General features: G+C 43.4%; 1 long non-coding RNA gene across 3 annotated transcripts; it reads right to left on the reverse strand.

Moving 5' to 3' along the window:
* Window positions 1-209: 209 nt before the first annotated feature.
* LOC109575775 (uncharacterized) lies at window positions 210-25,591 on the reverse strand. 3 transcript variants are annotated; one of them, XR_011562701.1, is made up of 4 exons: window positions 25,253-25,512; window positions 23,338-24,502; window positions 19,544-19,670; window positions 210-258 (listed from the first exon to the last, which is right to left on the reverse strand). It is a non-coding gene; the product is annotated as an uncharacterized lncRNA (long non-coding RNA). The 3 variants fall into 3 exon arrangements; XR_011562700.1 differs by lacking the exon at window positions 210-258 and having other exon boundaries at window positions 17,997-19,670; window positions 25,253-25,508; XR_002183293.2 differs by lacking the exons at window positions 210-258; window positions 19,544-19,670 and having other exon boundaries at window positions 21,898-24,502; window positions 25,253-25,591.
* Window positions 25,592-26,594: the final 1,003 nt, after the last annotated feature.

Here is a 26,594-nt window from a genome sequence, read left to right on the forward strand (position 1 = left end):
CTCCCTTTCAAGACTCAGCACAGTGCCACTTCCTCCAGGAAGACTTCTGTGCCTGCTCAGCTGGGTCAGGCCCCTCTACAGGGCTTCCGCCAGCCCCTGGGCTTCTTCCCTCTCACCCCAACCCGCCTTGGGGTGTAAATCTCTGTAGGCCCATCAGTGCTGCTGAAGTGCATGGAGGGGCAGAGATGGTGTCTCCTTACCTCTGAGTCCCCAGAGTCTCATGTGAATGACACATCCTAGGTGTGGAGTAAACAGCTCCTGTATTGGGGGTTATAATTAAAACATGCTGTGATTTCCGCACACCTCTCCCAGGGGACCACCCCATTTCTCCAAGAAATGCAGATCTACTCTTATTCAGTTGAGTTGCTGCCTCCCATCCCCTCCAGAAGCCACTCCATCAGCTTTGGCTCAGTCAGCTCCAGCCAGCTGCTCTTGACAAGGTCACACTGCCCTCCATGCTGCTAAACCCAGTGGTCACGCTCGGTCCGCATGGTACCAGACCCCTCAGCAGCCTACAGTTCAGCCAACCACTGCCCGTTCTTCCGTGGGCTTCCAGGAGGCCACGGGGCCCCAGTCTTTTTAAAACCCATTGCACTAGCCAGCGGTCTTCTTTCTGGTCCCTCCCCATCTCTCCACCTCTGGACACAGAACAACCCCAGGGTTCATGTCTTGGACCTCTTCTCAATTCACTCACCCATTTGGTGACATCAACTTTACAAGTCCTTTCAAAGCTACATGACACTGACTCCCAAATTTATATCACCATCCCCTACACTCTGACTCCATCCACCCAAACACCTGCTTGATCTCCTCACGGGGTCCCTAACAGGCACCTGACTCTTAAGCTCTCCAAAACTACGTCCTGAACGTCCTCCCCAAACCTGTCCCCCTAACGGAGCAAATGGTTATAGCTCAGGCTAAAGTCCAGAGAGTCCATCTTGACCTCTCTCTTTCTCCCAGACGTGACATCCACTCTGTCAGTCCATCCTATCAGTTCTACCTTTAAAGTCATTCCAGACAAGACCAGTTCTCACCACCTCCTCTGTTACCTCCCTGGACCAAGAGCCTTCCTCTAAGCTTTCCCTCTCTACCCTTGAGTCTGCTCCCAATAGCCAGTCTGACTGTTTGAAACGTAAGTGAGATCTCAGCTTATTCTATTCAAAGCCCTCAGTCACTCAGAGTAAAAGCCAAAGACCCTGCAGTGGCCTGGATGCTCACAGGTGGTCTGGACTCCATTACCTTTCTGACCTCACCTCATCACTCTTCATCTCTCTTGCTCTCCACTGGCCTGCATTCTTGTTTTCAATTTACAGGGGACATGCAGGCCTCAGGGCCTTTGCACCTCCTGTTTCCTCTCTCTGCTATACCCGCCCCCCTCCCCAATATCTGCCTCCTTCCTTCAGGTCTCTGCTCAGTGAGCCCTGCTCCTCCCCACCTCCGGCCTATTTTTACATTGAAACACAGATAACTTAGATGAAATGAACTAATTTCTTTAAAAACACGACAACCGAAATTGACATAAAAGCAAGCAGAAAATCTCAGCAGTTGTGTCTATTAAAGATTAAATCTGTACTTTAAAATCTTTCTCCCCTCCTGCCTCTTCCCCTTTCTCTCCCCACCCCAAGCAAAAACAAAAACAAACCTTTAGGTCCAGAAGAATTCACTGGTGGATTTTTCCCAACATTTAAGGAAGAAATGGTACCAATTTCACACAAACTCTTCCAGGAAACAAAGTAAGAGATAACACTTCCTAACTCATTTGATAAGGATAAATATAATGATACACTTGATCTTAGACAAAAGGCCAAGAAGCAATAGGACAAATAATGCTCATAATTATACCTGAAAAAGATACTATAAGAAAAAAAATGACAGTCCTTTATCCCTCATGAACACAAAGGTGAAAATTCTAAACAAATTATTAGAAAACTTGATATCACAATGTATTCAAAGGAAAATACACCATGACCAAGTGGAATTTATTCTAGTAATGTGTACTTGCCTCCTTATTCAGCAATTGATGTACTGATGTGGAATGATGTCTAGCATATAGTAGAGGGTGATAAAGTAAAAGAGTATCTATAGTATATTACATTTGGTGTAAAAGAAAGTGAAAAATAAGAAAATATACATTCATCTGCTCATCTGAACAAAAAGAACAGGAGAGATAAACCAGGGACCAAGAACACTGATTACTTACTGTACTAGCTTTCTCGGACTGTCATCACAAAGTACCGCAGACTGAGGGGCTCAAACTATTGACATTGATTTCCTCACCAATCTGGGGGACAGAAGTCCAAGATCGAGGTGTCCTCAGGGTTGGATTCTTCTGCAGCCTCTCCCCTTGGCTTGTGGGCGGCTGCCTTCCCTTGGAGGCGTGTCTGTGTTTCACTCGCCTCTTTGAAGAAGGGCACTAGTCCCATCCACACGACCTCATTTCAGCGGAGTTATATCTTGAAAGGCTCTGTCTCTGAATACAGCAGGATTCTGAGGTACTAAGGGTTAGGACTTTAACATAGGACTTGTAAGTTTTGCAGTTCAGTCCGTGACAGTTACCTACAGAGCCTGGGTGAGAATGGGGTGGGAAGGATGGAGGGGATGGCAGATGGCAGGAGAACATTTCTGAGTATGTGTGTGTGTTAGTCGCTCAGTCACATCTGACTCTTTGCAAACCCAGGTTCTGTAGCCCACCAGGCTCCTCTGCCCATGGGATTCTCCAGGCACGAATACTGGACTGGATAGCCATTTCTTTCTCCAGGGACCTTCCCCACCCAGGGATGGAACCCGGGTCTCCTACTTTGCAGGCAGATTCTTTACCATCCGAGCTACTGGGAAACCCTTCTCTGAGTATATTATTTTATATAATCCTGACCATATTAATGTTTCACATTCTCAAAAAAGAGATGAAAATCAACAAGGATGGAGGGAGAGACCTAAATTAGAATAGAAATCAAACAAGAGCTGTATTTAAAACAAATAACTACACTGAAGGGAGAGAACTAAGTAACTTCTGGACCCAGTATTTGCATTACATGCCCACAGACAATAGAAAAAAGAATCTGAAGCAAATATTGAATTCTAATTAGGAAACTTCCTTTTTTGCAGAGGTGGTTGTTGTCGTTCAGCCGCTAAGTCATGTCCGACTCGTCGCGACCCCGAGGACTGCAGCTGCTGCCCATGGAGTCACAAAGAGTCAGACACAGCTTAGCAACTGAACAACAGCAACCGCTTCTGCAAAAAGGAAGCTTACTAATTACAATTCAGTGTGGGTTAGCAATTTTGAAACTACTCTCCGCACATTCTAGGATGGGACAAATAAGTGAGTAGATTATTGATAACAGGAGCCAGGCTTTCCACTGTTGAGAAGGGAGTTACAAATATAGAAAGAGGGAGGGGAACTTCCCAGGTGGTCCAGGGGCTGAGACTCCAGGCTCCCTATGCAGGCCGCCCAGGTTTAATCCCAGGTCAGGGAACAAGATCCCACATGCCACAGCTAAGAGTCTGCATGCTGCGACTCAAGATCCTGCGTGCCGCAACAAAGATCAAAATCCTGCATGTGGCAACTAAGACCCAGTGCCGTCAAATAAGGAAAGTCATTAAAAATATAAGTATTTTAAAAATACAAATATGGAAAGAGGGAAAGGACATGAATATGAGATACTGGTGGAAATTGGAGTTGTTAGTGTGAACTCATAGTTTTTAATATATGTATAGGTAGTTAAATACAGAAGTATAAAGCCATGTGGACATGTGTGTGTGTGTGTGTGTGTGTGTGTGTGTGTACAAAATTTCCCAGCTCTGCTGATAACAGAGCTGAGTAGCAATGAGCATACACCAAGATGAGATCTTGTTTTATAAATAATATTCTCCACTCAAAGTTACCACTGGCTGATTCCACTGGTTCAAGGGAAGCACAGAGGAACAACTTATAGCAAAAAGCAAGAAAATGTTCAAAAAAATGATGGAGGCATGTCAAAAGTACAAAAACCAGACCAAAGCGGTTTCCACTAGGCCAGTCTGGGACAATTCAAGCATCAAAATAAATAATGACAACAAATGATTATAACCTACAGAATAAAGTAAGACTCTGAGTCCATATGATTCATAAATAAACAAAAAGAAGGACTCCCTTACAGTAGAAAGTCAACTAATAAAGAAAGAAGACATCGTTAGAAAATCACTATTTGGTAGTAGTAATAATGATAACAACCCATTCTATCAGTAGAATAAATGCATAGAATAAAAACCATTTTAAAACATAAGTGACCTGTGCTCTTTAAAAGTATCAGTGCCATAAAACAGGAGGCTGACTGAAGAGGCGTGATAAATTTGTCCAGTAGATGACCTTGGGTTTCCTTCTAGAATAAAGGACATTATAGGGACAATTTGTGAAATGGTGAAATCTAAACGATGATTTAGATAACAGTTTTGCACCAATATTCATTTCCTGATTTTGATGACCGGACCGTGGATACATATACATATGTATAGATGGATAGATAGATATATAAATACACTGATATGTATCTGTATATATATGTATACATGAGAAATTCTTATTTTTAGGAAGTATAGACTCTGAAATATTTAGAGATAAAAAACCATCATATCTACATCTTACTGTTGAATAATTCAGGAGAGAGAAAGAGAGGGACAGAGAAATGTAAATGTAGCAAAATATTAGCATTTGAGGAGTTTGGATGAGTAGTATCTGAAAATTACTTGTACTGTTCTTACAATCTTGCTGTATATCTTTGTTGCTGTTCAGTCACACAGTCACATCCGACTCTTTGTGACCCCATGGACTGTAACTCTTAAGTTTTGTTAAGTAATTAGTCGATATAGTAAATTGAATACCATTCTTGACACTTTCCATCTTCTTCCTGTGCTTTCTTTTCTTCTGTAGCAGATATCGACATATATCAGCGTAGTATATTTTACTAATTTTGTTTGTTGCCTGTCTTCACTTGCCAGAATATAAGCTCATAAGGGCAGGAAGTGCGATCTATTTTGTTCTCTGCTGTGCCTCCAGCAACTAAAACAGGGATTGCCACAGAATTTTAACAATAAACGTTTAAATAAATCATTTGCCCAGAGTTGTGCTCAACATATAATTGTTGAGCGCATTAGTAGAGTGGGGGGGAATGAATTAAGTTGGGCTTGAATGCAGCATTCATGTGGCCTCAAGTTTAACATCTGAATGCAAAGGTTAATGGAAAGCACCCTCCACATTCCATCGGGCTTCCCAAGTGGATCTCTAAAGAACCCGCCAGCCAATGCAGGAGATGCAATTTCGATCCCTGGATAGGGAAGAGGCCCTGGAGGAGGAAATGGCAGCCCACTCCAGTAGTGTTGCCTGAAGAATCCCACGGACAGAGGAGCCTGGCGGGCTACAGTCCACGTGGTCGCAAAGAGTTGGACACGACTGAGCTATTGAGCGCGCGCGCGCGCGCGCGCACACACACCACATCCTGTCCCTGGAGCTTGTTCTCCAGTGCTGCTGCCTAAACCTGGCTTTGATGAGTCTATTCCCACCTCCACGAGGGCACTGTTAGCCCCAGAAGAAATGTCTGAGACTTAGCTGTCCTTAGCTTCCAAGGTGAAATGGAAATAAATTCTCTAGCAGCCACCAGAACTCACCAAGATCCAATCACAATCCCAGGACTATGAGTCAAACCTCCCCAAATATTCTCTCTGAGTGTACTCACTGCTTCTCCTAGTAGGCACGACTGGAGGGCAAAGGAAGATCTAAGAATGCCTGATTTCTAGCACAATTTGGGGAACAGCTTGGGAAGATGCAAAGGGAACCAAGGAAGTGAAGGTAGCAGAAAAAAACACCTGCTCCCTCCTCGCTGTCTCCCCTCCTGTCCAGAAAATTTGTAATTCCTGGTGTTTTAGCATTCCTAGTCAGTTTCTCATCATAACCTCCACTCCTATTTTAAAACAGTTGTTCTCCAATTTGTAGGGCTGTGAGACTCACCTTAACTTATACGCAGAGTATATCATGAGAAATGCTGGCCTGGATGAAGCACAAGCTGGAATCAAGATTGCCGGGAGAAATATCAATAACCTCTGATATGCAGATGACACCGCCCTTATGGCAGAAAATGAAGAAGAACTAAAGAGCCTCTTGATGAAAGTGAAAGAGGAGAGTGAAAAAGCTGGCTTAAACTCAACATTCAGAAAACTAAGATCATGGCATCCGGTCCTATCACTTCATGGCATGTAGATGGGGAAACAGTGGAAACAGTGGCTGACTTTATTTTTGGGGGCTCCAAAATCACTGCAGATGCTGTTTGCAGCCATGAAATTAAAAGATGCTTACTCCTTGGAAGGAAAGTTATGACCAACCTAGACAACATATTAAAAAGCAGAGACATTGCTTTGCCAACCAAGGTCCATCTAGTCAAGGCTATGGTTTTTCCAGTAGTCATGTATGGATGTGAGAGTTAGAGTATAAAGAAAGCTGAGCACTGAAGAATTGACGCTTTTGAACTGTGGTGTTGGAGAAGACTCTTGAGAGTCCCTTGGACTGCAAGGAGATCCAACCAGTCTAATCCTAAAGGAGATCAGTCCTGGGTGTTCATACGAAGGACTGATGTTGAAGCTGAAACTCCAGTACTTTGGCCACCTGATGTAAAGAGCTGACTCATTTGAAAAGACTCTGATGCTGGGAAAGATTGAGGGCAGGAGAAGAAGGGGACGATAGAGGATGAGGTGGTTGGATGGCATTACCGACTCAATGGACATGAGTTTGAGTAAGCTCCGGGAGTTGGTGATGGACAGGGAGGCCTATGTGCTGCAGTTCATAGGGTAGCAGAGAGTCGAACACGACTGAGCGACTGAATTGAACTGAACTGAGATACACCTCAGATACTGATGCAATAGGTCTAATGAGAAGTCCTGGAATGTGTATTTTTAACAAGATAAAGGACCAGAATTTAAATCCAGGAATCTGCCTCAGAGCACATGCCCTCAACCACTATGCTATGCTCTTGTAATAGAATTTTTTTTAAAGGGTGCAAAAAGTAATTACTAGGATGTCCACTACAGGATTTTCCAATATTACAAGTACTGGAAACAAACTAAATGTTTACCAACAAAAGAGTGATTCATTAAATTACGATGCAGTGGGATTCTGCTCTCAGGATGGAGAAGCTTTCAGGAGACCAATGTGTCTGTTAAGAACAAGTATAAAATCCAGATAAAATTTTAGAAATTCTTCTTAAAGGCATCATGGCTATAGGCAAGAATGTAAAGCCATTCTCAGCAAATCTGAAAATACTAAAGTCATTTACAGTTTGTTCTTGAACAATGGTGTAATTAAGTCAGAATTCAATAACAACAGAAAAACCTGAAATGCTGAAAACAAAGCAAGACATTGAAAGGTTGAAACTTCATGACCTAAGTATCTATTTCAAGTTAGGAAAAATAAAAGCATACTAAACGCAAGGGAGTTGGTGATGAACAGGGAGGCCTGGCGTCCTGAGATTCATGGGGTCGCAAAGAGTCGGACACAACTGAGCGACTGAACTAACTAGTAAAGAATGAAGCAGAAATAAAAAGAACACAAGCATATACTAGAAAATTGGCAAAAATAAAAATTAGTTCTTTGGAAAAAGATTAAAATGGATAAACATTCAGAAAAATCAATCAAGAATCAAAGAGAGAGAAAATTAATTACCAACATTAGAAATGAAAAGAAGACTTCAGTACAGATCTTATAGGCATAGAATAATCATTTTCCAAAATATTTGAATGCTTAGATGAAATGTCCAAAGCCCTGGAAAAGTGCAACTTTTCAAAATGACACAAGAAGAAATAGAAAATGTGGCTAGTATACTAATATTTTTTCATTGTTTTGTAATTCAAAATCTTCCCCAAAACAAATATCCAGGCACATATAGCTTCCCTAGTGAATTTTTTTGAACATTTAAAGGAGAAGTGATGTCATCAACACTACACCAACTTTTCCAGAGAACAAAAATAGGGAGATTACTTCCCGACAAATTTTATAAGACCAGCTTTATCTTGATGTCAAAACTCTGATGAAGGCATATCAAGAATATAAAATTTTAAGTCAATTCCTCTCATGAAGAGAGACGCTAAACTCCTAAACAAAATTTAAGCAAGTTGAATCAAGTGATTCATAAACTGGCAACATGTGATTTATCTCAAAATTGCAAGGATGGTTTAATGTTTGAAAAGTAACCAATTTGATTCACTAAATTCTCAGAAAATGTGGCAAAATTATAATATCATTTGATAAAATTCAGCATCCTTTCCTAAGGAAAAAAAAGTCTTAGAATTCTTAGAACACAGCTTTCATATCCAGATAAAAATCATCTATAAAAAACTGATAGTTATAATCATCTTTATCTTTGCTTCTTAATATAGAAAAGAAGACAAGGATCTCACTACCATTTATATCAACATGGCTCTGAAGATTCTAGACAGTGTGATAAAGAATGACAAAGAAATAAAGGATATAAGAATTGGAAGAGATGAAACAAAACTGTCATTTTTCTCAAATAACACAACAGTATATGTAAGAAATCCAAATACACATATGAACTGTTAAAAGTAAGAAGGGAAGATGATAAGACTGTTAGATACTAGCTCAGTGTGCAAATATCATTCTTACTTCTATATAACAGCAGCAAACAATCAGAAAATGAAATTTTGAAATGATGCCACTTATACTTCTGGCCTGTTGTAATGGCAGAGGTAATTGGTTTGGCAACTACTCCCAAAGATAACAATTGTAAAGCCTGCACAAAATTTATTAAAAGGAAATCTATTTGAAGGTATTTTAAAGTGATAAAAAGGAAACAGAGACAGGAAGAGACTTTGGTTAAAAAAGAGCCCACTGCAATGGGATAAAAATGGAAATATGTTGATTTTTCTCCCTGATGTGACTGAGAGTGATCTCCAAATCCCCATACAACCTATGGCAGAAAACTTCAGATTTCCAGGCTTGATGAGGTAGAGGAGCTATTTCAGAGACAGCAGAGTAACTAAAAATTTAAAGGGGGTGGGGGAAGTTCCTAGAAGCAAGAGAACAACAGAAAAAACAAGGCTCAAAATCTAAGTGTCAACTCTGCCCAAAAACCTGGGTGATTGCTCACTTTTACATGCATACTGAAGAGCCCAAGGAGCTTAGTGAAAAATCACTTGGAAATCAGAGAAGCGCCTCCCTTTGAAAGACAGAACTGCTCTGGAAGAAATTTGAAAGTTTGTTGCATTTTTTTTTACTAAGGCTATTCTTCAGTATGCAGAGCAGGCTTTAGAAAGTTGAACTGTTACTGAATATAGAGATCAGAGCTCAAGGTTGGAAAAACAGCTGGAAATTTAAGACAGAAACCATAGGAGCAAAGAAGTCAGAGAAAGAGTGATGACAAATTATGGGTGTGTCTAAAAGCTATGGTTTTTCCAGTATTCATGTATGGATGTGAGAGTTGGACTAAAGAGAGCTGAGAGTCGAAGAATTGATGCTTTTGAACTGTGGTGTTGGAGACGACTCTTGAGAGTCCCTTGGACTGCAAGGAGATCAAACTAATCAATCCTAAAGGAAATCAGTCCTGATATTTATTGGAAGGTCCTGATATTATTGAAAGCTGAAACTCCAATACTTTGGCCACCTGATGGAAGGAGTTGACTCACTGGAAAAGACCGTGATGCTGGGAAACATTGAAGGCAAAAGGAGAAGGAGACCACAGAGGATGAGATGGCTGGATGGCATCACCGACTCGATGGACATGAGTGTGAGCAAGCTCCAGGAGTTAGCGATGGACAGGGAAGCCTGGTGTGCTGCAGTCCATGGGGTCGCAAAGAGTTGGACACGACTGAGTGACTGAACTGAACTGAACTTTCATAATTTGGCTAACCACCAACTTAGGCTGGTACAGGGAAGACTCCAGAATCCAATCTAAAATTATAGCAGCTAGAAAGTTGAAAAACTAAGGATAGAGATAATGTTTTAAGATGGAGACCTGGAAGATTACTGATGAAAGTGAAAGTGAAAGTCCCTCAGTGGTGTCCAGCTCTTTGCAACCCTGTGAACTATACAGTCCATGGAATTCTCCAGGCCAGAATACTGGCGTGTATAGCCATTCCCTTCTCCAGGGGTTCTTCCCAACCCAGGGATCAAACCCAGGTCTCCTGTATTGCAGACAGATTCTTTACCAACTGAGCTATCTGGAAAACCCTAGATTGCTGATGAGCTAGAACCAAAATACAACAATCTTCAGAAGAACATAACAGAATCTAAAATAATGTGTTATCCATAGTGTCTGCTGCTGCTAAGTTGCGTCAGTCGTGTCCGACTCTGTGCGACCCCATAGGCGGCAGCCCACCAGGCTCCCCCGTCCCTGGGATTCTCCAGGCAAGAACACTGGAGTGGGTTGCCATTTCCTTCTCCAATGCATAGTATCTAGTTTTCAACAAAAACTTTAGATATGCAAATAAGCAAGAAAATATGACATATATCCAGGAAAAGTTAGTCACTAGAAAACAACTCCAAATGAGCACAGAAGTTGAATTAACAAAGACTTCGAAGTAGTTATTATAAATACTTAACAGAGATCTGGTGTTTTAAGAGAGTAAATGAAAATGTGACCTTAATAAGTAAACAAATAGGATATTTCAACAGAGAAAACAAAACTATTTAAAAAGTTAAATCACTATTCTACTGTTGAAAAATACAGAGCTGAAAAGAAAAATTTATTACATGTGCTTAACAGCCATTTGAAGATGGGAGAAGGAAAAATATCACAGAACATGAAAATAAATGACTAGAAGTTATACAATCCAAAGCAATGAGAAAAAAAAATTGAAGGAAAAGGAGAATTACAGAAAAATATCAAGTCCAATATACAAATCAAGGAGTTCAAAAGGAGAGTAGAGAGAGAAAATTCTAAAAAAAAAAAAAACATTTTTTTAAAGAAATAATGATCTAAAATTTCCTATATTTGGTGGAAAATGTTAAGTTACAGAGAGAGAAGCTAAACAAACTCTAAGCAGGATAAATACAAAGAAAATGACACCCAAGAACGTCATAATGAAAAGGCTGAAAGTCTAGATAGAAATTCTTGAAAGCTGTCAAGAAAAATGGTACCTTATATAGCAAGGAAAAAGAATAAAAGTAAACAATGCCTTTTCATCAGAAGCAGTGATGGTTAGAATATATTAAAATTACATTTTCAAAGTGCACAAAGAAAAATAAAACTACCAACTAAAAAAACACCTGTCCTTCCAATGAAAGCAGCGACTTCCCTGGTGGTCCTGTGGCTAAGACTCTGCCTGCCAACGCAGGGGAGCTGGGTTCCATCCCTGGTCAGGGAACTAGATCCCGTGTGTAGCATCTAAGAGTTCACCTGCCACATCTAAAGATCCACATGCTGCCGCTAAGACCTGGAGTAACCAAAAATATATACAAGTATATATGTATATTTTTTAATGAAAGCAAAAAAAGCCAAAAAGAAAAGAAACAGTCCAACATTACAAGAAATGCTAGAGGAAGCTGAAGGGAATTGACACCAGATGGTAATTTATATCTATGTGAAAGAATAAAGAATAAAATGCACCAGAAAAGGCCATCATGTGGGTAAATTTTAGGACGTATTTATTTCTTGTCTTAATGGCTTTAAAAGGCATATAATTGTTTAAAGCAAAGCTAACAACACTGTATTATTAGGTTTATAATGAATACAGATGTAATATATGTAATAGCATTAAAGGAAACCACTGTCTCAAGGTTCTTCCACTTTACCTTGAAATTGGTATAGAAATGCAAATTCTAAGCAGATAGAGATGCCCAGTGTAATCTCTAGGACACCCATTAAAAACAAAGTTGATATATATAGCTATAAAGATGAATTCAAATAAAACATCAGAAAATTTTGTTAACACAGCAAAAGAAAAACAGAACAACAAAGAAGAGATACACAGAAAACAAATACCAAAATCATAGACCTATCCCCTACCAAGTTAGCAATTAGCTTTCTAAAAAATGGGTCACACACTAAAATCAAAAGGCAAAGATTGTCAGACTAGATGAAAATGCAAAATCCAGCTAAACGCTGTCTGCAGTAGATGTGCTTTAAGTGCAATGATAGTTTGAAAGTAAAGTCATGGCGTGAAAGGTACCACGCATATAGTGAGTATAAGAAAGGTGGGGTGGCGCTATTAACATTACACAAAATAGACTTTACAAAAAGAAGTAGTACTGAAGTGAAATCCAGTACTACTGGATTTCAGTAGTACTGCTAAAAGAATCAATAAGCAGAAAGGTGTAAAAATTATAAACATGTGTGCGTTTACAATCGGGGCTTCAAAACAAAAACTTATAGCACTAAAGAAAGGAAGGCCACAGCTGGAGGCTCAGGGGCAAAGAATCCACCTGCCGATGCAGGAGACACAGGTTCGATCCCTGCTCAGGGAAGGAGCAACCAAGCCCGTGCACCCCAACTGTTGAGCCTGTGCTCTAGAGCCCAGGAGCCACAGCTACTGAGTCCACACGCTACGACATTTGAAGCCCACTTGCCCTAGAGCAAATGTTCTGCCACAAGAGAAACCACCGCTGTGAGAAGCCAGCACCCTGCAGCTAGAGCGTAGCCCCCTCTCTTTCCCTAGAGAAAGCCCCCTCACAGCAACGAAGACCCGCACAACCAAAAATAAATGAACTAACTAAATTGTTAAAAAAGAAAAGCAAGTTATAAACCAAATCCCTTATAAAAATACACAAAACCCTTGATAAATATTAGCAATCAATTCTAGCAATATATAAAAATGATAATACATCATAACCAATTAGAGTTTATTCTAGAAATGAAACAGTTTAAGATTTGAAAATCAATCAATGTAAGTTATATTAATAGAATAAAGAAGAAAACTGACATAATTATCTAAATAAATGCAGGGAAAGCATTTGAAAAATTTCAGGACTCATTTTTGATTAAAAACTCAGCAAACAGAAGGAAATTGCCTCATCCTGCAAAAGGGTATCTACAAAGAAAAACAACTATAGCTAACACCATACTTGGACTTTCCTGGTGGCTCAGTGGTAAATAATCTGCGGGCGACAGTCACAAAAGAATCAGACATGACTTAGCAACTAAACAATAACAACATCAAACATCATGGTAAAGACTAAACGCTTCCCCCTGATAAACAACCCAAATGTTTTGGGTTGTCTGTCAGTGCTAGAATGGATAAATAAATCTTAGTATGGTCATACGACAGAAACTACAGATCAATGAGCAAATATTGATGAAGGAACCATTGAAATACGCAACAAAAGGATGAATCTCATGAAACCAGATACAAATTTTTACATACTATGTGAGTCCATTTCCATAAAGTGCAAAAATAAGCAATTAAGCCACAGTGATAGAAGTCAGGATAGAGGGCTGACTTCACGTGTGAAGGAAAACAACGGCTTCTGGGATGTTGATGATTTTCCATTGCTTGACATATGTGGTGGTCACACAAATAGGTTGGCTTTTAAGAAATTCATTAATTCATACCATTGTGGTCTATGTATATTTTTTTATGTATGTTACATCTCAATTTTTAAAGTTACTTTAAAAATGATGGTGCCTCCACTCTATAAAATGCCAAGTAACCATTTTTTAATGAGGTAGCTTTTCCTACATGTACTAATTTGAAAATCTCCTCAAGACACCTTAAGGGAAAAAAAAAAAAATCACATAGCATGAGAGTACATTTTAGAATGGGCTATTTATTATGCATGTAAGTGCTGTGTGTATATACACACATTCACATATATTTTAGATGGATAGATAGGTATAGAAAGATAGATATTAAATTGAAAGTTTTGAATGAAGCATGAAGATGGAATAAATTTGAAATTTAAAACTGAGAGTCCCAACTGAGATGAAAATTTTCAAAGGAAATACTAAGTCAGTGGCATATCATAGTACCAAGTGTGGCCCCATGAGAGTAGTCCACTCTGTGTGCAGACAATTGTCTATACATAATTTGAAAACAATAATAAAACTAAGTAAGCATTACTCTGCTTTTTATTAACACCATGCATTGGCCATTCTAAATAATGCTAGTAATAAAATACTTCTCCTGCGAGGGGGAAATCTTTTGTTGATCTAAGTTCTAAATAATTGTTACTATCACATTTGAGTTTTAATAATATGTAGACAAGTTTAAAAATTAGCACATTTTATAATGTACCCTTTATTAAATATTGTATCCTACAAGGAAGTTAATGCAAAGAATTTCCAGTTAAATGGTTTATACCCGTGACACATAAACTCAGTTCCATGTGTTCATTTGGAAAGTAAGTTCATAATGGTGGGAATTATTCAAGCTTGCAAACTGAGAGATATGGTGTCTTTGACATGAGCATATTTTAGCTCATGAATAAAAGGTTTTACTGAATTTAAATGTGCTTAACATTGGGCTTCCCTGGTGGCGCAATGGTGAAGAATCCGCTTGCTGATGCAGGAGACACAGGTTTGATCCCTAGTCTGGGAAGATCCCGCATGCCATGAGGCAACTAAGCCCTCGCATCACAACTATTGAGCCTGTGCCCTAGAGCTCAGGGACCACAGCTACTGAAGCCGGTGCACACTACAGCTTGTGCTCTGCAACAGGAGAAACCACGGCAACGAGAAGCCCATGGACCACTTCTAGAGAGCAGCCCCCTCTCGCCTCAACTAGAGAAAAGTCCACACAACAGCCAGGATCCAGCACAGCCAAGAATAAATAAATAAACAAATTATTTTTTAAAGTGTACTTAACATTGATAGTTTCTTTTTATGGTTGTTAGTTTTTAAGAACCAAATAGCAACCAAGAAAACAATTATCACTGATTATTATATGATCATAACTAAACATTTTATTATGGTGAAAAAGCGTTAAAAATCTTTGACTTCAGGTGTTAACTACACTAAGTATGATACTGACCACAAGGATACTATAAATATTCAAAAAGAAAATATATTCAAAACTCATGGCATGGTGCCTAGTATATAGTAGATGCTCAATTCATGATACCTTTGTTATTAACATTCATAAGTGATTGATCCCCATTCATCTTCTTAAACCACATATCAGTTTCCATCCTTTGAGAAGTTGAGATTCAGACTGAGATCAAAATTTCAGTCATGTGCCAAGCCCTGTGATTAATGTTTTATATGCATTGTCTAGTTTATTACCCACAGAAATTCTCAGTTCATTCAGTCGCTCAGTCGTGTCTGACTCTTCGCGACCCCATGAATCGCAGCACGCCAGGCCTCCCTGTCCATCACCAACCCCCAGAGTTCACTCAGACTCATGTCCATCGAGTCGGTGATGCCATCCAGCCATCTCATCCTCTGTCGTCCCCTTCTCCCCCTGCCCCCAATCCCTCCCAGCATCAGAGTCTTTTCCAATGAGTCAACTCTTTGCATGAGGTGGCCAAAGTACTGGAGTTTCAGCTTTAGCATCATTCCTTCCAAAGAACACCCAGGACTGATCTCCTTTAAAATGAACTGGTTGGATCTCCTTGCAGCCAAGGGACTCTCAAGAGTCTTCTCCAACACCACAGTACAAAAGCATCAATTCTTCGGCGCTCAGCTTTCTTCACAGTCCAACTTTCACATCCATACATGACCACTGGATAAACCATAGCCTTGACTAGATGGACCTTTGTTGGCAAAGTAATGTCTCTGCTTTTGAATATGCTATCTAGGTTGGTCATAACTTTCCTTCCAAGAAGTAAGCGTCTTTTAATTTCATGTCTGCAATCACCATCTGCAGTGATTTTGGAGCCCCAAAAAATAAAGTCTGACACTGTTTCCCCATCTGTTTCCCATGAAGTGATGGGACCAGATGCCATGATCTTCGTTTTCTGAATGTTGAGCTTTAAGCCAACTTTTTCACTCTCCTCTTTCACTTTCATCAAGAGGCTTTTCAGTTCCTCTTCACTTTCTGCCATAAGGGTGGTGTCATCTGCATATATGAGGTTATTAATATTTCTCCCGGCAATCTTGATTCCAGCTTGTGTTTCTTCCAGCCCAGTGTTACTCATGATGTACTCTGCATATAAGTTAAATAAGCAGGGAGACAATATACAGCCTTGACATACTCCTTTTCCTATTTGGAACCAGTCTGTTGTTCCATGTCCAGTTCTAACTGTTGCTTCCTGACCTGCATATAGGTTTCTCAAGAGGCAGGTCAGGTGGTCTGGAATTCCCATCTCTTTCAGAATTTTCCACAGTTTATTGTGATCCACACAGTCAAAGGCTTTGATATGCTTTGACATAAAGCAGAAATAGATGTTTTTCTGGAACTCTCTTGCTTTTTCGATGATCCAGCAGATGTTGGCAATTTAAACTCTGGTTCCTCTGCCTTTTCTAAAACCAGTTTGAACATCTGGAAGTTCACAGTTCACATATTGCTGAAGCCTAGCTTGGAGAATTTTGAGCATTACTTTACTAGCCTGTGAGATGAGTGCACTACAGAAACTCTAGGAGCGCTATTTTTATTCTTAGCTAATATATTACAAAACTAGAGAGTTTTTCTCAAACTTACTTTCTTCAACTCATCCGCTAATGTGAAAGCGTTAGTTGTTCAGCCATGTCCAACTCTTTGCAACCACATGGACTGTAGCTCACCAGGCTCCTCTGTCCATGGAGTTCTCCAGGCAAGAATACTGGAGTGGGTAGCCACTCCCTTCTCCAGGGAATCTTCCCAACCCAGGGATCGAACTCAGGTCTCTCGAATTGCAGGCAGATTTTTTATCATCTGAGAAATGTAATGATCAAACCTGCATTCTTCTGCTATTAATCCTTCACTCTGTCTATGTAACCATCCTGCAATTGTTATATCATGATCATCACTCCTACCACTTATGAGCATCACATACCAGATACTCTCAGACTTTGTTTGACATTGTCCATATAAAACAATTTGGGCGGGGGCTTCCCTGGTGGCTCAGAGGTAAAAAATCCGCCTGCCAATGCAGGAGACATGAGTTCAATCCCTGATCTGGGACGATCCCACGTGCCATGGAGCAACCAAGGCTGTACACCGTAACGATTGTGTGTGTGCTCTAGGCCTGAGTGCCCTAGGGCCGTGCCCCGCAGCAAGAAAAGCCACCAATGAGAAGTCCACATGCCACAACTAGAGGGTTGCCCCCGCTTGCCACAACTAGGGGAAAAAAATCCCATGCAGCAACAAAGACCTAGCACAGCGGGGAAAAAAAAATACATTTTTTAAAAACACAATTTTTAACCCACATTTTACCCCTTTCTTGGATCTTCCTTCCTTCATGCAGTGCATACCCTTCATGGAATCATTTTCCATCTGCTTAACGTATATACATCCTTCAGAGTTCTTTTAGTACAGGTCTATTGGCAAATTTTCTGGTTTTGTTTACCTTAAATAAAAACTGTATTTAATCCCAATTACTAAACGATATTTTTGCTAAGTATAAATCCCAGGTTGATTTTTTTCCTCTGCACATTTAAGATACCATCCCACTGTCTTCTGACTTCTATTGTCTCTGCTGAGAAGTCAACTGCCAGCCTCTATCTCCTTTGTGTGTATGTGTGTGTGTGTTAGCCACTCAGTCGTGTCTGAATCTTTGTGAGCTCATGGCCTGTAGCTCACCAGGCTGCTCTGTCCATGGAATTCTCCAGGCAAGAATATTGGAGTGGGTAGCCATTCCCTTCTCCAGGAGATCTTCCCAACCCATGTCTCCCACATTGCAGGCAGATTCTTTACCACTGAGCCACCAGGAAAGCCCTTTATGGATTATCTATCTTTTCTTAGAAAATCTTCTAGAATCTTTTCCTTGATTTTGGTGCCCTGCAGTTTCATTGTGTTATGTTTTATTTCAATTTGCTTCTGGGAATTGTTCTTTCCTCAATTCTGGAAAGTTCTCAACAGTTATCCCTTCACACTACTGGCTTTGCCCCATTCCACCCCCCACACACATCTCGTGTACTTTCGTCTCCCTCTCTCTCATCTTTTCTTATCTTCTCTTCTTTCTTTTTTAAAAAATATTTGCTTATTTATTTAGCTGTGCCAGGTCTTAGCTGTGGCATACAGAATCTTTGATCTTTGTTGAGTCATGCAAACTCTTAGCTGCTGCACATGAGATCTAGTTCCCTGACCAGGGTTCGAACCAGGGATGGAACTCAGGCCCCCTGCATTGGCAGCATGGAATCTTAGCCACTGGACCGCCAGGGAACTCCCCTCCTTCTTTTCTTTCTTTTTGCAGTTGTGATTAGACTACATTTGGACTTCTTTATCTTTTAGGTCTCTTACACTCTTGTTCACATTTTCTGTATCTTTGTCTCTGAGCTAATTACCAGTAATTTCCTTATTTTTATCTTCAAATTCACTAATTCTTTTTATAGTTGATTTACAATGTCTCAGATACATTCAGTTATATATAACCAAATCGCTTTGCTAAACACCTAAAACACACGTGTGTGTTTGTGTATCTATGTGTGTGCATTCTTTTTCAGACACCAGTTCTTTCTTAAACTTTTTCTGAACTGTTATTAAATCTGTCCACTGAGTTTTTAACTCCAATTCTTATATATTATTTACGTTTCTAGGAGTTCATTTTATAACCTGCTTTCTTCCCACTCATTTCTAACTTCCTCTTATTTCTTAAATATATTAAACACAATTTTGTGCATTTTTTACATAATATTGGTATCTGAAGTTGTTGAAAGATTGATTATGCAGTACCTGATTTTGCTTTCTCCCTCCCCCTCTCATTTTCTTGTCTATCTAGTGAATTTTACATTGAAGTTGCTCATTTTCCATGGAGAGATGGAAAGTGTTTAAAAACCTGGGATGAAAGCGATTTCCTCTGGAGAGCATGTGTATTCTGTCCTGTCAGGTCCCTGGAATCACTACCAGTCTGGGGCCACTTTAAAGTCTCAGCTTGAAATTCTTTGGGCTCCCAGACTGTGTGAATTCAGGCTACAAACCCTCCTTGTCTGCAGAGTCTCAGAGGAAGCTTCATTTTCCCTCTCATCCAGCCCATATCTTCCCTCTCAGTCTCTGGAGGGGAGCACTGATTTCGAGTCCTCTCTTACAAGAGGGTGTGCCCTCCTGTGCACCTAACTTCAGAACAAACTTCTCATCTCGAGCAGGTCCTGAACTATGTCCTCTTACTCCCCGTTCTCAGGATATATAAGGTCGGTTTTCAGCTTCACCTGGTTCAATACATGTCCCCAAGGCAAAAACACGCTTCAGCCCTCTGTGACCTTCCTGAGTCTCCATCTTCACTCACAACCTGCCCTGATAGACCTTTTCTCACCATCTCAAGGACACATTTAAGATCTTTTTTCAATCCAAGATTTGTAGTTGTTTCCAGTAAGAGAAGTGTCCATTTGGTCCACAGTGTTACCTGAAGTTGAAGTTCCTGGGCCTTAATGTTCCTATCTTTAAAACAGGCTACTACCCGTGCCCCCTGGGGTCATTGGGAAGACCAAAAGGGCTAACAGTTTTTAAGATTATTAGTAAACCAGTGAATCCGTTGTGAGAAAACAGAGTCAAATACCTCAGAAAGCCATGAGGGTGCCCATGGAGACGCACAGTCCAGGGTTCCAAGTGGATCCAGCTCCAAGGAAAGGCCGTCATCCAGTGCACTCAACCCTCAGCGTCTTAGTGCCATGACACTCCCTTCCCTGCAGGTAAAGACGGGGACCCAGGCTTCAGAGACGAGGCAGTGTAGGCGCCGACCTTGAGGGGTCTTCAGGGGGAGCTGGGGAGAGACTAAGGGAGAGCATTCCAAAACGGAATTGCCAAAAGCACATACACGTGTCTTGGTCACTCAAGTCATGTTTGACTCTGTGCAATCCTTTGGACTATAACACACCAGGCTCCTCTGTCCATAGGATTTTTCAGGCAAGAATAGTAAAGTGGGTTGCCATTTCTTCCTCCAGGGGATCTTCCCAACCAGAGATAGACCCCGCATCTCCTGTGTCTCCTGCATTGCAAGCGGATTCTTTACCCGCTTAGCCATTGCGAAAGCCAGACAAAAGCACAGAGGCCTGCAAAGGAACTTGCCCGTGAGGGCAGTGAGGACTGAGGTTAGAGAGCAAGGCTGAGCTGGATGGCTGAAGCCTCGGTGGCCAGGCTTACCAGTTCCCACTCTCCCCTCGGGCATTGGGAGTCCATGCAGGTTTATGAGTGACATCATCAGGGAAACTCAGGAAATTATCAGTTTATGTCCAAGAGCAGGCTGCAGGCATTCAACAAACGCTTGAAGAATGAATGGACAAGTGAATGAATGAATGAAGACTGTTGGCCTGGTCTCTTTAAATTGCGGCCACATTATAGGTCTTTGCGAGTTTAGTCTGGATTTGTTTGGAGCTACAAATGTGGATGGAATATTAAATAGCTTCAATAAACATTTACAAGCAGGCATTCAAATGTTCCAAGTGATCAATGCTGTCGTTGACAATGTACTGGCAATTCCTGAATTCCCTTCTTGTCCTTGAAGAGCTTCTCTGGACATTCTCAGGCAATTCCCTGGACATCTAGCCACCTTCCTGACAAGCTTCATCTTGTTGCTGTCTTTTTCAGTCCAGCCCAGTTCCTCAATTGGGTGTTTGGGGAACAGATCCCATCCCCTAGCTGATGGGATGAGCCCACAATCCAGGCTGAGCCTGCTGGTCACCATGATTGGTCCAGACATGGCCGTAGGATGTGAGGCCAGTCAGGGCCTCCCCCAGAATGTCTTCTGGATAGACCCAACAGAGAAGAGTCATCTTTGCTCTCAAGTCACTAACTGAGAGCGTGTGATCCCAGAACTGTCTGGGGCCCTATATTCCTCCCCGTCTGTTCTGCACATACATGGAAGCAGCGTGCAGAGAGAGGCTGAGATGATTAAAAGATGGAGGGAGAGAGCCAGCCAGCAATGCTGACCGAGCCCCTATCTCCGGGCATTGCAAGGTCATCAGTCCCCTGTCCTGGAAGGCGTTTTAGTACCTGAACTCTTTTACACCTCGACCCAACAAGAGTTGGAATTCTCTCATTTGCAATCAAAAGGATTTCAGCTAATTTAGAACATTCCGCATGGCGTGCTACTCTGAGATTATTCATTCACTCGTTCATTTATTTATTCAACCATTTGTAGACTAAACGCAGGCAGTTTCCCACAAACTGCCTCAGGCAACTGGTAGCACAGAACTTTTCCAGATATCATCTCCACCTGCTCTTCTTCCAGAAGCCTGTATCTGTCAGGACCCCGGGCCAGGTGTGCTGGCCATCAAGGGACACCTTGATGATGGGTGAGTAAGGACAATCTGGACACCAAGCACCACCTGTGTGCACATGTGTGCCATACGTATTGTGAGTGTGCACAAGGAAGTGCTGAGATTTTCCAAGCTACTCGGACTCTGAATCCACACACACACACCCCACACCTACATACACACACACACACACACACACACACTCAGAAACCTGGGTTGGGGCAGCTCACCCTGAGGAGATGCCCGTGGTTCCACCAAGGTGCAATCCCCTCGTCTCCAAGTTCACCCAGCAAATATCAGCAAGGTGAGCTTATCACACCTTCCCCTCATCTTCCAAGTGAAAACACCGAGGCTCAGAGAGGTTCAGAATGGGCCCCAAATGACAAAGCTACCAGGAGATGGAGCTGGACACCGAGTCCAGGTTTCTCAGCTCGCATCCAGGGCATTTCTTCTGGAGGCTGTGAGGTTTGTGGGTGAAGATGAAGGGGGAAGACGTGGATGCAGGCAGCACCCATTTGGATACTTACTGCTGAGTGAGCCTCAGGTCATCACCCACCCTCTCTGAGCCTCAGTGTCCACCTCTGGAGAGCACTGGGGTGTGTTTCGCCAGTGCCTGGTACAAGCTAACCACTACCGCATGGCACGTAGACGGGGAAACAGTGGACACAGTGGCTGACTTTATTTTTCTGGGCTCCAAAATCACTGCAGATGGTGATTGCAGCCATGAAATTAAAAGACGCTTACTCCTTGGAAGGAAAGTTATGACCAACCTAGACAGCATATTGAAAAGCAGAGACATTACTTTGTCAACAAAGGTCCGTCTAGTCAAGGCTATGGTTTTTCCAGTGGTCATGTATGGATATGAGAGTTGGACTATAAAGAAAGCTGAGCACCGAAGAATTGATGCTTTTGAACTGTGGTATTGGAGAAGGCTCTTGAGAGTCCCCTGGACTGCAAGGAGATCCAACCAGTCCAATCCTAAAGGAGATCAGTCCTGGGTGCTCATTGGAAGGACTGATGCTGAAGCTGAAACTCCAATACTTTGGCTACCTGATGCAAAGAGCTGACTCACTTGAAAAGACCCTGACGCTGGGAAAGATTGGGGGCAGGAGGAGAAGGGGACAACAGAGGATGAGATGGTTGGATGGCATCACCGACTCATTGGACATGGGTTTAAATAAGCTCTTGGAGTTGGTGATGGACAGGGAGGCCTGGCGTGCTGCAGTCCATGGGGTCGCAAAGAGTCAGACACGACTGAGCGACTGAACTTGTATTTACAAGATGAAGAGTAAATTGGTTAGGGTGGGGGTGGTTGAAGACAGCAGCGGGTGATGGGGGGTAGGACTATAAAGGGGAAGCACAGGGGGGTCCTTTGCCACAAGAGAAGAGGTCTGACCTAGAGTGTGACAGTGGCCATACGAATCTACACGTGTGATAAAACGTCATAGAATTACAACCAAAAACAAGCCCAAAGGCCAGTGCAGGCCAAAAGTGGCGCGATCCAAGTCAGGGTTTGTACTTTAGCTCATCACCTGTGCCAACCAATTTCCTGGTTTTGATAATGGACAGAATTATGATCACATTTCTCCATTGGAAGGAGGTCGGTGATGAGTAAACGAGACCACTCTTCTATTTTTGCAATGTCTTCTAAGTCATTACTTCAAAATAAAATTTTTTAAAGAAAAGAAGTATAGGCAAAAAAAAACAAAAACAAAAACCCACAGAGGTACAGATGGTTCCTGTGACTTTGCAGTTATAGATATCTCGCAATATAACTTTCACTCATCACTACTTAGAAATGACAGTAGCTGGTAGATCTAGGCATTGGCTAGGTCTTGGAACTGACATGCATTCATAAAGAAGCACGTGTCTTTCTGTATCTCACGTTTGCTTTCAAGTATCTTGATAGCTGTATTTCAGTCCAGATTTATATCATGCACTAAGACCCTCTGCTTCCCCAGCTCCATAGCACAGAAAAGATTAGGAACCTTGCCTGGGGCGTGGAGTGTAAGCTAGCCATGGTCTAGATGAGGAAACTAAGGCCCAGGATGGGGGGTGGTTAGCAACATCACAAGGTCTCCGATACCCAGCTCACCTGGAAGGAAGTCTCCCTGCCAGGAAAAGAAGACAACTGCTCTCCCTATTTGCCATCAGCCACCTCTGGGGGGAGGTGTTTACTCTGCCAGGTGGGGTCCGTCTGGGTCCACTCTGGGGCCGCAAGGTGGCCTTTGAGACCGAGAACAATGCCACATTGTGGCCCTGGCTCCAGATAAAAGAGAAACTTGGCCCAACTGCCCAGGCAAGAGTGCCTGTCCTCTTAATATTAATACACGGAGGGTGTGCCCCCTGCCCACACCCTCACCACTTTTGCCGTTGGCAGTTGTATAGAATGTGATCCCACTGCCTTCTAATGGATGGTCAAAGGCCAGTGTGCCGGGCACTTTATTGTCAGCTGCCTCAGTAATCTTTAACCTCCCACTGGCCAAAGGGCTGAAACCCAGAAAGACAAAACAAACATGGGCTGGGCACCAGAGGAGTGATTCAAATGATCCGGGGCTGGAGGGAGCCAGCTCACCCCCCCAACCAGCTCACCCCCCAACCCTGGCCAGTCTGGATGCTGGGGTTCAAACGCCCCAGGCCCACCCTCCGGATGCCATCAACGTCTCTCCCTCGCTGGTGGTGGGAAGCAGGACTCCTGGTAACAGTTGTTAGCTTGTCACTGCAGCTCCGGGGAAAGACAGCAAATGCCACGTCAGCCACGGTCACCCCCAGCCTCTGGCCAATGTGTGAGGACGGCTGGGCCCCTCCAGGAGCAAACGCTTCCTCCGGGTCAATCAAGGAGGGAAAGAGGCTCAGCGGGCAGTGGGATATGTGTGCATCAGACGGGCTGGGGCCGACCCAGCCTCACCATTCACTTGAACCTCCTCTTGGAGCCTCCGTTTCCTTGCCTGAGAAACGGGGACACTGACATCTCCTCTCGGCACCGGCACCATCTGCTGCCATTTGCAGAGCACGTGCCACTGCCAAGGATGGAGTTGACTCCAGTTCTCACAACTCTGGAGAAGTGGCCTCCACTCTCCCCTCTCTGCAAACAAGAAACCGGAGCCCAGAAAGATAGACTTGCCCAGTGGCAACACTGAGATCTGGACCAAGTCCCCGTGATTCCGAAGCTGTCCTCTTTCCACTCGAAAGCACAGGTGATGGCCGTGAGGTAGGAATCTTGGCTCCATTTCACAGATGAAGACACTGAGGCTCAGTCCCTGCAGAAAGAAGGAGTGAGTTCTGCCTGAAGCCCTCATCTTTCGATTCCATGTCCTCTTACTTCCTCTCAGACTGAGGAGGGGCTGCCCGTACCCATGGGGCAACTCTTCTCGGCACTATCAAGAAAAGCTGTGGACGCAGAGCCAGGGCCTGAATCTATCTCCAGGTGCAAAGACAGAGATCTAGGAGTCCCCAGTGGCCCCTGGTGACACGGGGCAGATGTCCCTATCAGTGGCCTCGCTCTCTGATCAGAGCTGTCGTCACTATGCAGGGAAAGGTCAGACAAGGAGAAAGCAATGGAATCCACTCCCCCCAGTTCTTGCCTCTAAGGAGCAGGGATTGTTAGTCGTTCTGTCGTGTCTGACTCTTTGCGACCCCTTGGACTGGAGCCCACCAGGCTCCTCTGTCCGTGGGATTCTCTAGGCAAGAATACTGGAGTGGGTTGCCATTTTATTCTCCAGGGGATCTTCCCCACCCAGGGATCGAAACCAGGTCTCCCGTGTTGCAGGCAGATTCTTCACCGTCTGAGCTATCAGGGAAGCCCTGTGGACTGAGGACAGGGGAAAATACGCTGGAGGTAGGCAAGATGCTATCAGTCTGGATTCAAATCCTTAATTCCTTTCTCCACAAGCTGGGCAGCTCTGGGTCCTTGCTGTGCTGGCAGAATCCGCGCCACCCCCCCACCCTTCTCTGACCATCCCAGGTTGGGGCCCCAGCCAAGCCCTCACCAGCCCTGCTAATAAAGTTACCTTCTGTGCGTGGGGCAGAAGGTCAGGAAAAACCAGCAGCGGTTTGAAGAAGGCGATGGTCTCGCGATCTGCAGCAGGGTGGGGCCTGGGGAGGGAGCAAGATAAGAGTGGACAATAAAAGATAGGCAAGAGAGACCAGGGCGGGGGCGGGGGGGCGCTGGCACAGGACTGCGGCCCCCGGCGGTGCCATCTCTTTATGACCCATAAAGGACACACACGCTGGCACCCGTGCCAGCCTTATCTCCCCCTCCGGATCTGTAAATGATCACCCAGAGGCCACCACTGGCCTCAGAAACGACAGTTGTGCTGGTCACACTGTGGGAAGCGAGCCATTGGGCAAAGGGGAGCCCAGGATGGAAGGGCTCTGCTGGGCTCTGCCCATGGGCTGGGAGACCCCGGCCCAGCCAAGCAGCCCCACTGTGGGAGGCGCCAGGGCCCATGGCTGCTGAGCAACAAGGCCCTTGAGGCTTCCGTTGCAAGAAGGTGTGTTACAGGTCAGGGCTATCCTGGTGGCTCAGATGGTAGAATCTGCCTGCAGTGCAGGAGACATGAGTTTGATCCCTGGGTCGGGAAGATCCTCTAGAGAGGAAATGGCTATCCACTCCAGTATTCTCACCTGGAGAATCCCATAGACAGCAGAGCCTGGCGGGCTACAGTCCATGGCGTTGCAAAGAGTTGGACAAGATTTAGTGATTAACACTTTCACTTTCAACAAGTCAGGGCAGCGCCCCACCCCCGCCCCCCCAACACACACAGGTGATGGCCCAGGTGGGGCCAGGGGCTCCTTCCCTTCAGAGGGTGTCGGCCATCGGGGGTCAACATTTGTAGTGTAAAATGTCCCTGGATGGCAAGGATCACGCTGGAAAAATTAACCCCTGTTGTGTGAGAGATACTTTTTTTGTGCATTTTTTGTGAATAACTTAGCTGCGTCCAAAACGGTCCGTAGGATGGCATGAGCACATGATACATGGTGAGTGCTGTTATCCTCGTAATTCACACAACAGGCCTGCGAGATGTGCCTTCTGTCTGGAGCCCAGGAGAACACGCTGTGCAGGCTCCAGGCTCAGGGGCTCCACTGACCTGCACCTCCCCCAGCCCCTGCAGCACCCTGGAATTCATCATCTCTGCATATGCAGTGGGGCCGAGGCCTGGCTTCCCACCGGCCACTCCCAGCATGGCAGGGTCCTGACAGGTCCCTCAGAGGCAGGCAGGCATGGAGCCCTCTCTTCCCAGGGTCTTTCTGAAATACCAGGAATGTCATGGATATTGTTGTTATCGTTCCGTCGCTCAGTTGTGTCTGACTCTTTGCGACCCCATGAACTGCAGCATGCCTGGCTTCCCT

This window comes from Bos indicus, chromosome 21 (genome assembly GCF_029378745.1).
Source record: "Bos indicus isolate NIAB-ARS_2022 breed Sahiwal x Tharparkar chromosome 21, NIAB-ARS_B.indTharparkar_mat_pri_1.0, whole genome shotgun sequence".
Lineage (NCBI taxonomy): Eukaryota > Metazoa > Chordata > Mammalia > Artiodactyla > Bovidae > Bos > Bos indicus.